The sequence below is a fragment of the Gekko japonicus genome, unplaced genomic scaffold, assembly GCF_001447785.1.
Source record: "Gekko japonicus isolate JY-2015 unplaced genomic scaffold, Gekko_japonicus_V1.1 scaffold3283, whole genome shotgun sequence".
NCBI lineage: Eukaryota > Metazoa > Chordata > Lepidosauria > Squamata > Gekkonidae > Gekko > Gekko japonicus.
Window position 1 is genome coordinate 30,697 of NW_015166525.1, and position 15,023 is coordinate 45,719.

The window sequence follows — 15,023 nt, forward strand, 5'->3', positions numbered from 1 at the left end:
CCGGTCTGCAACTCAGCATCTTAACCTCTGAGCCACCACGGCCCCAGGGTAGAGAAAAGTGGGGTATAAAAACCAACTCCTCCTCCTCTTCTTTCTCCTCCTCCTCTTTCTTTACCTTCTCCTCCTCCCCTCCTCTTCCTCCTCTTCTTCTTTTCCTTCTCCTCCTCCTCCCTCTCCACCCCCCCCAAAGGTGGCAGAGGTGTTACAAAGGTGAGAGTACAGATGCAGAGCTACAATGCATCTGGAGAGGTACAATTGTATCTGAAGGAGCATGCACGCACACAAAGGCTTGTACCAAGAATAAAACTTTGTGTGTCTTAAAAGTGCCACTGGACTCAAACTTGGTTCCAGTGCGTGAAGTGTGATCAGCTTGATCGGAACAGGGGAGAAATGCTCAGAGGCAGCAAATGAGCGTTTATGGTGAGATAAGAAACCCGTGTTCTTATTCAGCCCTGGGGGTTGGGATCTATTGTTCTGAATCTGTGAATAAAGAAAACAGAGGGGTGAATTTACACAGGGGATTTCAAGCGTGGAGTGGAACAGTGATAACAAGTTGAGGGAAGGAAGAAGCCGATGGCGTAATAATGGTTGAAGGTAAACAAAGAGAGTTGACGCACAAGTTTGGGAAGGACGGGAGCTCACCCTTCCTTGTCAGAAACAGCGGAGAGATTCCTCGTTCTGGCCCAGCAGATGGCGCTTCGATGCCGAGGGTGGCTGGGGGAAACCCTTTCTGGCAGGTGACGAGCCTTTTGCATTGCCGCTTAGGAGGGAAAAGGAGCTGCTCAATGGTTAAGACGCTGAACTCAGGCTGTGGAAGGTCGGTAGTCCAGCAGTTCGAGACCCGAGTGTGCCGCATGACGGTGTGAGCTCCCGTCTCTAGTTCCAGCTCCTGCCAACCTAGCAGTTTGAAAGCAAGAAATTGCAAGTAGATAAATAGGTACCGCTTCGGTGGGAAGGTCACAGCGTTCCATGCGCCTTGGTGTTTAGTCATGCCGGCCACATGACAACGGAAACGTCTTCGGACAGCGCTGGCTCTTCGGCTTTGAAACAGAGATGAGCACCACAACCCTAGAGTCGGACTCGACTGGCTTTCGAGCAAGGGAACCTTTACCTCTAGGAGGGAAAAGGCCTTGTGCAGCTTCTCGGGGTTAACGAGGAGCGCCGCATGACTCAACCTTCCTTTGCAGAGCTGCCTGCCCCCAGTGCAAAATCTGCTTAATCATGGGCCTGGTTGGATTTCGCACAGCCGGGTTTCACTTCCTTCCCTGCGCTGTGCTTTTCGAGGCGGGTTTTCCCATGTCCTCTTCTTTCCCCGGAATGGCCACTTTATAGGCCTCGGCCAACTCTTCCCCGGGCAGCACTCAATAACTTGGCTTCTGTGTGTCCGTGACGACGGACTTGTCCTTGGTAGAAGTCCAAGGGGGAAAGCGCCTTTTCGAATTGGTTCCCGGCCAGTAGCTGCTGAGAGGTGACTGCTTAGGGTTGCCAACTTTGGGTTGGGAAATTCCTGGAGATTTGGGCGTGGAGTCCGGGGAGGGTGAGGGTTTGGGGAGGGACCTCAGCAGGGTATAATGCCACCGAATCTGCCTTGTAAAGCAGCCATTTTATCCAGGGGAACGGATCTCTGTAGCCCAGAGACCGTTTGTAATTCTGGGAGACCTCCAGGTACAACCTGAAGGTTGGCAAGACTATGGGGTTATGCAGGGATCATTTTGTAGGAAAAGAGGTACAGGAGTTCATTAGCATAACTCATTAGTATAACTTATTTGCATATGCCACACCCCCTGACATCACCAGAAGTGTGTCAGAAGGCCACACCCACCGCTCAGGCTCCACTGGACGGTTTTGGATTGCTAGCTATTGGGGGGGGATGTGCAGATCTGCCCTCGCAGAGGAGGGAGAGCTTGTACCTGAATAAAACTTGGTTTTAAAGGTGCCACTGGACTGTTTTGTATTGCTATCTATGGGGGGCCCTCTGCAACTTACCTGGCTGCTTCTTGCTCCTCGGGACCCCGGGCTGCTGAGAGCAGTGGGTGAGGCTTGTTGCACTTGCCTGCCCCCTGGGCTCTTTACTGCCAGAGCTCGGCTCCCGTGCGCTCCTGCAGGAAATGACCCCTGGTTGTAGGTATGTAGGGCTATATTTCAGTATACTCCTGCAGAGTGCAGGGGGTTGGACTAGATGACCTGCAAGATCCCTTCCAACTCTTAACATTCTATGATTCTATGACGGAGTGAGCTCCCACGTCTGGCCCCAGCTCCTGCCAACCTAGCAGTTTGAAAGCAAGAAATTGCAAGTAGATAAATAGGTACCGCTTCGGTGGGAAGGTAACAGTGTTCGGTGCGCCTTGGTGTTTAGTCCCGCCGGCCACATGACCACGGAGAAGTCTTTGGACAGCGCTGGCTCTTCAGCTTGGAAACGGAGATGAGCACCACCCCCTAGAGTCGGATTCGACTGGCTTTCAAGAAAAGGAAACTTACCTTTACCTAATTTGCAGCCTAGAGGTCAATTCTAATTCCATGGGATCTCCAGTCCCCACCTGGAGGTTGGCGGCCCTCTAACATGACTAAGGCGAGTGCGATGGCTGCAGAAGAAGAAGAAGAAGAGAAGAGAAGAGATTGGATTTATACCCCGCCCTTCACTACCCAAAGGTGTCTCAGAGCGGCTTACAAACTCCTTTCCCTTCCCCTCCCCACAACAGACACCCTGTGAGGTGGGTGGGGCTGAGAGAGCTCTAGACAGAAACTGCTCTTTTTCAAGGACAGCTGTGCCAGAGCTTGTGACTGACCCAAGGTCACATCAGCAGGTGCAAGTGGAGGAGTGGGGAATCAAACCCGGTTCTCCCAGATTAGAGCGCGCACTTAACCACTACACCAAACTGGCTCTCTAGAATGCAGCTCCAGCTTCTTCCTACTGTCTTGACTTCCTTTAGCCGCCCACTGATCTTTCACAACACCTATCCCCCACACACACACACACAGAGACTTGTACTTCGAGTTCTGAGAAAATCTGATTTTTCCGTACCTGCCGAATTCCCTGAAGGCAAGTTGGTCTCGCTATTCTGCAAGAATGGAGTAACACTTCTGCATTGGTCATGTAACAGCAGCAAAACATTTCCTGGAAAGGTCTGCAGTGCTAAAGGTTCAGTGTGGTGTCTTCCACACAAGGGTGCCAATCTCCAGGCGGGACCTGGGGATCCCCCGTAATTTCTGCTTATCTCCAGACTACAGGGATCAGATCTGCTGGAGAAACTGGGTGCTTTGGAGGGTGGACTCTATGGCTTTGTACCCCACTGAGGTCCCTGTCCTCCCCAGGCTCCATCCTCAAATCTCCTGGAGTTTCCAGTCCTGGATCTGGCAACCCTACAACCCTGCTGGTGGCTGTGGGGGAGGGGGCTGGTAAGCTGCCTTCTGCATAGGCATGAGATTTATTTGTTTAGTATTAAAATATTATGCTGCTCTTTTCCTTATGGCTATTTCTGGTTAAAACCAAAATAAAATAATTGTCATGGGCCTGGATGAGGAGGCGCTGACAGAGCCTGCAGAAACCACAGCTGGCCCCTCTGGAGCAGCAGAGGAGGACAGCTGGCAAGTGCCTGTAACAGCAGTCTTCACACCTGGCCCAGATAAGAAGGAAGAAAGTGCAAGCTGAAAGTCCTCCTGACTCACCCCCACGTGTGACTCGTTTAAGGGAGCGACTGCGGAAAAACTTAGCGAGCAGGCGAAGAGAGGCCAGGCTACAGGGGAGACGCTCAGTCAACCCAGAGTTCTAACAGGAGCCTGAGCGATCGTGCAGCCTGGCTAATTGGTAGAAGCATTTAACTCCACACTGGGCAGTACTCGTTGTGGAAGCAACAAGTCAGCTTCATGCTGCTTGCATCCACTCTGGCTCGGCTCTTGCACCTAGACCTTCGAACCCCCTGGCTTTGGACTTGGCTCCTGGCTTTCCTGGCTCCTGACCCCGGCTTGGCTTTGGGCTACATCTCTGGTTAGTGATTTGGACTTGGCTCTGTGTTTCTGGCTCCTGATCCCGGGTTGGCTTTTTTGGACTCTGCTCTGTCTTCTTGGCTCCTGACCTTGGCCTGTTCTGGACTCCCTTTGATTGCACCCTGGCCCGTGACAATTATCACCAGATACCTTCCTCACTCCCTTAAAAACTGCCTCTTCTGTTCAAACCCCCTCGAAAGTCCTGGCAAACAGGCAGGCCTCACAGTGTCTCTTGAAGATCTCCAAGGAAGGGTTCCAACCCCCCTTCTGGGAGCCCCTCCCACAAATCCGGAGCCACGATATAAAAGGCTGTGGGATCTACTTGATACTAGATGGGCCACCCCAAATGGCAGGATAGCCAGCAGATGGTTGTCTGATGACTGTAGTTGATGCAAAGGGACATACGGAAGGAGCAGGTCCTCCAAATGTGTGGGTCCCAGGCACGGGTCATTTCATAGAAAAAGAGGTGCAGAAGCTCATTAGCATAACTCGTTTGCATATGCCACACCCCCTGACATCACCGGAAGTGTGTCAGAAGGCAACACCCACCGCTCAGGCTCCACTGGACTCTTTTGGACTGCTAGCTATGGGGGGGGGAACGTGCAGATCTGCCCTCACAGAGGAGGGAGAGCTTGTGCCTGAATAAAACTTGGTCTTAAAGGTGCCACTGGACTGTTTTGGATTGCTAGCTACTGGGGGGGGGGGGCGGGCAGATCTGTGCAGAAAAAGGAAAGAGGGAAAGAAAGAGGAAGAGAAGGAAATAAGGAGGGAAAGGGAGAGAAGGAAAGAAGGAGGGAAAGAAAGGAAAGTAGGTAGGTAGGTCCCGGGAAAGGCGGGCATGGGGGTTCTGCAACTTACTTGGCTGCTTCTTGCTCCTCATGGCCCGGGGCTGCTGGGAGCAGGGCTTGCTCCATGTGCCCGCCCCGTGGGCTCTTTATTGCCGGAGCTCCACTCCTGTGCACTCCTGCAGGAAATGACCCCTGGTCCCAGGTCATGAAGGGCTTTAAAGATCATAACCAGCACCTTGAACTGAACTCGGAAACAGATGAGCAGTCGATGTAGCTGTTCTCAAATGGCCAGCCCGTGTTCCCTGTGGCCGGCTGGGCTGCTGCATTCTGGACCAGTAGTAGTTTCCGGTTGGCTTCAAGGGTAGACCCACAATAGAATGTGTTGCAGTAGTCCAAACATGGGTTTCGCTGTTGCTGATATGGTGGCAGATAAAGCACAGCAGCATGGGGCTTCCACATGGCAAGGTTCCCCACAGCTTCCCTGTCCCGATCCCCCAGCAGCACGGCTACTGCCCACAGGCCACCAGCACTTTTGCCAAGTTTTTGGTTAAAATTTGGCACCAGAATATTGTTGTATCAATAAACAATTGTAACAATAGAGCTAGCAAGTTCTCTGAATTGCCAGTTAATTTTTTTTTTAAGTATGTCTCTGGCCCCATTGTTTTTAAAGGTACGCCTTTTCCCTTATGCAACTGTTGAGACTAGAGACTTACTCACAAAAAATGAAAGCTGAAAATTCAGACAACTTGCCACACCTATTCTTATAATGGTGTATTGCTAAATTAAGCCCCTCTAGTGCCAAGGATATGAAATCGCAGGGACAGAATCAGGGGAAATGGCTGTCACGTAGGCTGGAAAATTTGCATTTCCCCACCCATACAATACCCCTCCCTGTTTCACTGCGATCATTCCCTTTTTCTGTGATCTTTAGGGCGAAGTGGGTGTGAGAAAGATCAGAGAAAAGCCAGGGAAGCTCTGGAAGACCACGAAAAAGCTACGAAGCTGTAGGGAAGTAGGGGGGAAAACCCTGTTTCCCCAAAACACTGCACTTGGGGCATGTGGAAGCCATCTGTGTGTATGTGTGTGTGTGGGGGGGAATGTTCCTCTGGATTTGTTTTCTGTTTTCTTCTCCGCAGTTAATTCATGTGTTCTTTTGGCTGGAGACGGAGACGAAACGTTTCATATCCTCTTCGAAATCACTGTGATTGCTGGGCTGAAAAGGGAAAGTTTTGTGTTCCAGAAGTATATAAATACATGACACGTCACTGTGAAAATAAGGTGTGTAATGATGTGTTTTGCCGGAGGAGAGGAGGGAAAGGTTCCGCAGCTCACCAACTTTTCCATACTGGTTTTCCTCCAGGAGAAGATAAATGCAGAGGTCAATACTGAAATTCAGGGCAGAATCTTCCTCATTCTCTGCCCTGCCAGGATTCACTGTTGTGTTCTTGTGCAGGGGGAGAGAGAATCAGCCCAGCTGCTTGCCTCTTCAAAGCTACCAGCTTTGGAACAAACATATGTCTTGGCTTCCCTTGAGCAGTAAATAAGAACATAAGAGCCATGCTGGATCAGAGCAGTGGTCCATCTAGTCCAGCCTCCTGTCTCACACTGTGGCCAACCAGTTCCTCTGGAGGTCCAACAATAGGGCACAGAGGCCGAAGCCTTAATAAGAACATCAGAAGAGCCCTGCTGGATCAGACCAGTGAGGGTCCATCCAGTCCAGCCTCCTGTCTCACACAGGGGACAACCAGTTCCTCTGGAGGGCCAACAACAGGGCACAGAGGCCAAGGCCTTCATAAGAACATCAGAAGAGCCCTGCTGGATCAGACCAGTGAAATTCCATCTAGTTCAGCCTCCTGTCTCACACTGTGGTCAACCAGTTCCTCTGGAGGTCCAACAATAGGGCACAGAGGCCGAGGCCTTCATAAGAACAGCCCTGCTGGATCAGACCAGGGGTCCATCCAGTCCAGCCTCTTGTCTCACACTGTGACCAACTGGTTCCTCTGGAGGTCAAACAGCAGGGCACAGAGGCCGAGGCCTTCATAAGAACATTAGAAGAGCCCTGCTGGATCAGACCAAGGGTCCATCCGGTCCAGTATCCTGTCTCAGACATTGGCCAACCAGTTCTTCTGGAGTCCAACAACAGGGCACAGAGGCTGAGGCCTTCCTAAGAACATCAGAAGAGCCCTGCTGGATCAGACCTGCAGGTCCAATAACAGGGCACAGAGATCAAGGCCATCCTCTGATAAGAGCATACAAAGAGCCCTGTTGGATCAGACCAGTGGTCCATCTAGTCCTGCATTCTGTCTCACACAGTGGCCAACCAGTTCCTCTGGAGGGCCAAGAAAAAGGCACAAAGTCTGAGGCCTCCATAACGATCACCAGAAGAGCCCTGCTGGATCAGGGCTTTCAAGGCAAGCGAGAAGCAGCTGTGATTTGCCACTGCTTTCCTCTGCAGAGTCTTCCTTGGTGGTCTCCCATCCAAGACCTATGGTGACCCCAGCAAGGGGCTTTCAAGGCAAGCGAGAAGCAGCGGTGGTTTGCCACTGCTTTCCTCTGCAGAGTCTTCCTTGGTGGTCTCCCATCCAAGACCTATGGTGACCCCAGCAAGGGGCTTTCAAGGCAAGCGAGAAGCAGCGGTGGTTTGCCACTGTCTTCCTCTGCAGAGCCTTCCTTGGTGGTCTCTCATCCAAGACCTATGGTGACCCCAGCAAAGGGCTTTCAAGGCAAGTGAGAAGCAGCGGTGGTTTGCCACTGTCTTCCTCTGCAGAGCCTTCCTTGGTGGTCTCCCATCCAAGACCTATGGTGACCTCAGCAAGGGGCTTTCAAGGCAAGCGAGAAGCAGCAGTGGTTTGCCACTGCTTTCCTCTGCAGAGCCTTCCTTGGTGGTCTCCCATCCAAGACCTATGGTGACCTCAGCAAGGGGCTTTCAAGGCAAGCGAGAAGCAGCGGTGGTTTGCCACTGTCTTCCTCTGCAGAGCCTTCCTTGGTGGTCTCCCATCCAAGACCTATGGTGACCCCAGCAAGGGGCTTTCAAGGCGAGTGAGAAGCAGAGGTGGTCTGCCATCGCCTTCCTCTGCAGAATCTTCCTTGGTGGTCTCCCTTCCAAATACGGACCCTGCTTAGTGTCTGAGATCGGGCTATACCACACTGCCTTCTATGTGCCATATGATCAGGCGTAAATATATTGACTGTTTGTAGAAATCAGGAGCTGCAAGTTTAGGGTTTTTTTCAGACGGGGAGGGGGAATCATGTGGGAAATCGGTGGACCGGCCGTATCTTCTTTGCCCCTTGGCCGATTTCCCAGCAGCTGGGAAAGTCGGACAAACAGTGCCGGAGGAACGTAAGCCCCTCGGCTCGTGTTAGTCTGACATTTGTTTCTGTTCCACTCGGACTCTTTTGGTATGTGAGGAACGTTTTATGTAAAACGGGCCTTGAGTAAGAGGAGTTTAGCAGGGGGAAGGGAAGGGAGAAAGGGGAGGGCTCGCAAGCTCCGGTTTCTGTTGTCCTCTTCTGTTTGGTGTCCATGCAGTTCGGTCTCCAGGATCTGGTGAGGATGACTCACGGGGTGAGCCAACTGCTAGAGTGAAGCCTGGGAAAGCGTGAGCATTCACCTCTTAAAGACACATTAACTAGGAAAAAGCAGAGCAGAAGCTGCCGGATTCCCAAAGCCCGAGAGCTCTAGGTCTATGTTGCTGTTAAGAACATAAGAGAAGCCCATGTTGGATCAGGCCAGTGGCCCATCCAGTCCAACACTCTGTGTCACACAGGGGCCAGAAATACCAGGGGCCCTCAGGAGGTCCAGCAGTGGGGCCAGGACACTAGAAGCCCTCCCACTGTTGCCCCCCCCAAGCACCAAGAATACAGAGCAACCCTTGCCCCAGACAAAAGAACATAAGAGAAGCCAATGTTGGATCAGGCAAATGGCCCACCCTGTCCGGCATTCTGTGTCACACAGTGGCCAAAAATACCAGGTGCCCCCAGGAGGTCCAGCAGTGGGGCCAGGACACTAGAAGCCCTCCCACTGTTGCCACCTCTAGTACCAAGAATACAGAGCGTCACTTGCCCCAGACAGTGTATTCCATCTATAAGAACATAAGAGAAGCCCATGTTGGATCAGGCCAGTGGCCCATCCAGTCCAACACTCTGTCACACAGTGGCCAAAAACACCAGGTGCCATCAGGAGGTCCTGCAAGTTTGGCCACCACTGTTTTAGTGGCTGTACATATGTTGGGCAGAACACAATGTACGCAGCAGCCCAATCGCTCGCTCACAACTTTAGTGCCAGCAGCTCACAAAGTAGAATTTTTGTTCACGAGCCTCCACAGCTTAGAGGGAGCCTCGCTCAGCCCTGGTTGGATAAGTGACCTCCGAGGAAGGCCATGGTTGCCGTGCAGAGGGAAGGCAACGGCAAACCATCTCCGAAGGTCACTGGCCTTGAAAACCCTACTGAGTCACTGTGAGCCAGCTGCGACGTGACAGCCAAAAAAAAAAATTTTTTTTTAAAAAAGACTGAGCAGATGTTCCATCCAAACTGATTCCGAGCGGTTAACGTAGGCACAAAAGGGAGAAGGTGTGTCGCCGTAATTGAGTGTTTTGCTTGGTTTTCTTTTGTTCCTCGGCACATTCCCGATACCCACCCGCCGCTCCGCCCACGGCAGCCCTGAGGAGCGTTGCGCTCCTGCCAACGAGGGCAGCAAACCGAAGCCTCCTATGTCCGGATCAGGTTGGGCGAGTTGGCAGTCTCGTTAACGTTCTGATGAGGCAGCCTATGATGCTTTGTAAGTGCGCTCTCTCTCTCTCTCTCCAGTTCCCCACGAGCTCCTTCCTCTGTTGAAGTTTGGTGGCAACCAAAGGTCAGGATGCTGGGAAGGAGCCACGTGGTATTTCCCAGCCACCCTCTTCCATTTGCATATCTGGATGTCCTTTAAGGCTTTCTCTAAGGCCCGGAGTCTGATTTCTGCCCGGAGTCTGATTTCTGCCGTGCTTTCTCAAGGGGACAGTGATAGCCTTTCGCCTAGTGCTGCCAACCTCCAGGGGGCACCTGGAGGTCTTGTAGTGGCTCTTTTTGTAGCAGGCACTCATTTGCATATTAGGAGACACCCCCCTAATGTAGCCAATCCTCTGAGAGCTTACAGTAGCCCCTGTAAGAAGAGCTCTGTAAGCTCTTGGAGGATTGGCTACATTAGGGGGTGTGTGGCCTAATATGCAAAGGAGTTCCTGCTACAAAAAGAGCCCTGTCAGTCGATCTCCAGACGACAGAGATCGGTTCCCCTGGAGAAAATGGCTGCTTTGGAGGGTGGACCCTGCTGAGGTCCCTCCCCCTCCCCAAATCCCGCCCTCCCCAGGCTCCGCCCCCAAATTTCCAGGTATTTCCCCACCAGTGTTCCCTCTAAGTTGAGTCAGTGTGAGCCAGCTCACAGTTTTTTAGACTCCGACTCATACATTTTTGTCTCAGCTCAGGAAGGACGGAGCTCCAGAGCAAACTGATTTATGCAGCGGCCCAATCGCTCGCTCACAACTTTAATGCCAGTAGCTCGCAAAGTAGGATTTTTGCTCACAAGACCCCACAGCTTAGAGGGAGCATTGTTCCCCACCCTGGGCGGGTTACCCTGCTTTACCAAGCGGTAACATACCCCAGTGTGCATGCAGCTACTCAGTAAGCTGGTTGTCTGTGCTCAGGTGGACTGCGATTTTATTACACTTCTGTGCCTTCCTGGGTTGACGAGCTTTCGGTCTCGAACTAGCCACGTTCGTGCCTTCATGGGAAAAGCGGGTTTGTATTGATGTCTGAATATAGCCTCAATGTGTAGATCACAGAAGCATTAAGAGCCAGTTGGTGTAGTGCATAAGTGCGCGGACTCTAATCTGGGAGAACCGGGTTTGATTCCCTACTCCTCCGTTTGCAGCTGCTGGATGACCTCGGGCAAGCCATAGTTCTGACAAGAGCTGTTCTGGAAAAAGAGCCGTTTCTGTCAGAGCTCTCTCAGCCCCACCTGCCTCACAGGGTGTCTGTTGTGGGGAGGGGAAGGGAAAGGAGTTTGTAAGCCGCTCTGAGATTCTTTTGGGTACTGAAGGGCGGGGTATAAATCCAATCTCTTCTCTTCCTAAGGACATAAAGCGGGAATCCCCGACCTTTCTGCGCCTGAGGGCAGTCTTTAGAATTCTGACACAGCGTGGTGGGCACAGACACAAAATGGCTGCTGCAGAAGGCGGAGGCAGCCACAAAATGGCTGCCACGACTTACCTCCATTCACACAGTGAAGATCCTTGTGCTGTGGTGGCACCTGCTGCCAAAATAACATTAAAAAAATCTGCATAGTCAAATTTCCAGTGACCAATCAGAAGCCTTGCTGGGCCAAAGCCCTGCCCAGCCTCACCCACTTTCTACAAACACGTCTCGGGTGCCAGGAAAGATGTTGGCAGGCACCACACTGAGGGAATCCCTGGTGTAAAGCAACAGTTGCGGGAAACATGGCCACCAAAAGGTTTCCTGGTTTTGTCGGAAATCCTCCTCAGTGGGTCTGTGCCCACACCCCGAGCAAAACCCGGGGATTAGGAGAGTCTTTAAGCATGGTTCGGCGACGGAAAGAGCAGGCTAGTGAGTCTGCAGAGTTTCCCACTTCCAGAAGTTCTGAAGGAAAGGTTTTGGTCTAGCATTCGTTAGAAGTACTTTGCCAGCCCCGTGTCTGCCGCTGAGTGCCCGGCCAGTTTGGCGTAGTGGTTAGGAGCGCAGACTCTAATCTGGGAGAACCGGGTTTGATTCTCCACTCCTCCACATGCAGCTGCTGGTGTGACCTTGGGTCAGTCACAAGTTCCCTCAGAGCTGTTCTCTCAAGGGCAGTTTTCGAAAGAGCTCTCTCAGCCCCCCCCACCTCACCAGGTGTCTGTTGTGGGGAGGAGAAGGGAAAGGAGTTTGTGAGCCGCTCTGAGACTCCTTTGGGTAGTGAAGGGCCATGGGGTATAAATCCAGTCTCCTTCTTCTTCTTTTACCTCACAGGGTGTCTGTTGTGGGGAAGGGAAGGGAAAGGAGTTTGTGAGCCGCTCTGAGACTCCTTTGGGTAGTGAACAGCGGGGTATAAATCCAATCTCTTCTTCTTCTTTTACCTCACAGGGTGTCTGTTGTGGGGAGGGGAAGGGAAAGGAGTTTGTGAGCCGCTCTGAGACTCCTTTAGGTAGTGAAGGACGGGGTATAAATCCAGTCTCTTCTTCTTCTTTTACCTCACAGGGTGTCTGTTGTGGGGAAGGGAAGGGAAAGGAGTTTGTAAGCCGCTCTGAGACTCCTTTGGGTAGTGAACGGCAGGGTATAAATCCAATCTCTCTCTCTCTCTCTGTCTCTCTCTCTCCCCCCCCCCTCAATGGCTCCCTTTTGGTTGGCTGTGAAATCACGCATGATAGAACATCCATCATAAGTACCGTGTTTCCCCGAAAATAAGACACTGTCTTATATTTATTTTTTTCTCAAGAAGACACACTAGGGTTTATACTACAAACGCATAGAAATCCTGCTAGGGCTTATTTTTGGGGTAGGTCTTATTTTCGGGGAAACAGGGTACAGAGTTGCGCAAGCCGCTGTGCTTTGTGTGAGCTGAGGAGCCGATCTGTCTTTTCCTCTTCACACACGGCGAGGCATACGCTTTCCCCAAGAGATGGGGAGGAACGATGGTTACCGTTGGCCCCTTTGATGTATTTTATTGGCCTGGCCACTCCCAAAGTGGCCCGTCTAGCTAAGCAAGTCGGTGTGTGGCAGCTAATTACCACAGAAGATATGGGGAAAGGATGGTCTTTGGGGAGGGAGGGGATCTACACGACAGAAGTAAGCTATTCCCTCGTCCTACGAAGCTCTGCCCTGCCCGGCCCTGCCCTGGATAGCCCAGGCTAGTGGACTTCGTCAGATCTTGGAAGATAAGCAGGGCCAGTCCTGGTTGGTATGTTGTCGAAGGCTTTCGTGGCCGGAGTTCATTAATCGTTGTAGATTTTCCGGGCTGTATAGCCGTGGTCTTGGCATTGCAGTACCTGATGTTTCGCCAGCCAACCTGAAAAATCAGCAGTGGCTGAACATGGCCTAACTCAAACGGAACACAGTATCTTATCTGAAAGGCCGGACAACGCATCCAATTACCGTGTCAGTTTTTTTTGTCTCAGCTCAGGAAGGGATGGCTCCAGAGCAAGCTGATTTATGCAGGAGCCAAATGGCTTGCTCACAACTTTCATGCCAGTAGCTCGACAGTGTTCCCTCTAAGCTGAGTGGGTGTGAGCTAGCTCACCGTTTTTTAGCCTCTGGCTCGCACATTTTTTTGTCTCAGCTCAGGAAGGATGGGGCTCCAGAGCAAGCTAGTCGATGCAGCAGCCAAATGGCTCACTCACAACTTTATTGCCAGTCGCTCACAAAGCAGAATTTTTGCTCACAGGACTCTACATCTTAGAGGGAGCCTTTCCCCCCACAGTGTGTGCCTGCACAGAAGATACTCGATGAACCCATAGTGGCGGGGAAGTGCAACTTAGTTTTCCGATCAAAGGCGAAATCCACTTGGCGGGTTCCTTTTTCTGTTCGGCTGGGGAGCGATGCCAAGACTGTCAGAGCTGGCGCAGCGGTGTGTCCCCCCCCCCCCCCCCCTGCCATTGTGTTCCGATCCTCGCTCCTGCGTGCCCTCCCTTCTTTCCCTGTACTGTTGTGTTCTGTTGTTGCTTTTAATTGGTCTCCAGGGACGGGCAGGTGGACCTACTCCGGGGCTGTTTCCTTGAAAACCAGAGGTGTGCCTAACCTCACGGAACACCCTGCTGTCGGTCCCACATTCATTATCTCTGGCGCAGATGGATGCGGGCCAAGCAGTTAATGATAACGTGTTGAGTCAAGGGCACGGCAAAGAAAAACTCCCATTAATCTCCCTGCCGACAGCGTGTGCCTTCAGATGTGTGGGCGTCTGGGCGTGGAGGCAGCTATCTCTGTCACATCTAGGTTGTGCCGGTGGAGGAAACCCGTGGGTGAAGGTTTCCCAGGAAAGAGAAGTTGTAGAAGGAAGAATGTGTGTGGCTCTTATCCCAGGAGTGTGTTCCCTTGCGTACAAGGCCCGTGGTCGGTAGTCTGGACGTTCGAGCCTCACGGAAAGGAAGTACAGAAATGTTCTGGTGTGGCTTCCGTCGATGTCACTGGGAATTGTGCAGGTTGGCCTTCCAGATTAAATGATGCCTCTTCACAGTATTTGAACACATGGAGCTGCCTTATACTGAATCAGTCCTTCAAGGTCAATACTGTCTGCTCAGGCTGGCAGCCGCTCTCCAGGGTCTCAGCTTGAGGTCTTTCACACCACCCTCTGCTTGGTCCTTTTTAACCGGAGATGCTGGGGACCTTCTGCGTGCAAAGCAGAGGCTCCTCAGCTGAGCCACAGCCCCCTCCTTGGATTAAGTTGCTTTATACTGAATTAGACCCTTGTTCCATCAAGGTCAGTATTGTCTACTCAGACTGGCAGATGCTCTCCAGGGTCTCAGAAAGAGGTCTTTTCACATCACCTCCCAACTGGTCCTTTCAACTGGAGATTCTGGGGATTGAACCTGGGACCTTCTGCATGCCAAGCAGACACTCTGCCACTGCACCAGGGTCTCCGGTCAGGGTCTTTCCCATCAGCTACTGCTCGGACCTTTCAACTGGAGATGCCGGGGTTCGAACCTGGGATCTTCTGCATACCAAGAAGATGCTCTACTGCTAAACCACACTCCCTCTCCAACATGATGTGACTGTTAACATGACCGTCTGCAGGCCAAGCGGAAGACCATTGCTACATCAAGGTCAGTATGGTCTACTCAGAGTCTCAAGTGGAGGTCTTACCCATCACCCATCACCCAGGGTCTCAGGTGGGACGTCTTTCCCACCATATGCAGTCTGGGCCTTTGTAACTGGAAGTGCCAGGGATTGAACCTGGGACGTTCTGCATGCTAAGCAGAAGACCCTTGGTCCATCCAGGTCAGTACTGTGTACCCAGAGTGGCAGCAACTCTCCAGGGTCTCGGGGGGAGATCTCTCACATCACCTACTGCCTCGACCTTTTTAACCGGAGGTGCCGGGGATTGAACCTGAGACCGTCTGTTTACCAAGGAGATGTTCTACCACCAAGCCACGGCCTCTCCCACTATTGTGCCAGTCACCAGGAATATCCTGCTAGAGATCTGTAGCTTTCTGTCCCATCATAAATGAGGGGTGACATGATCGAGGTTTATAAGATTATGCATGGGAAAGAGCAGGTAGAGAAAGAGGTAC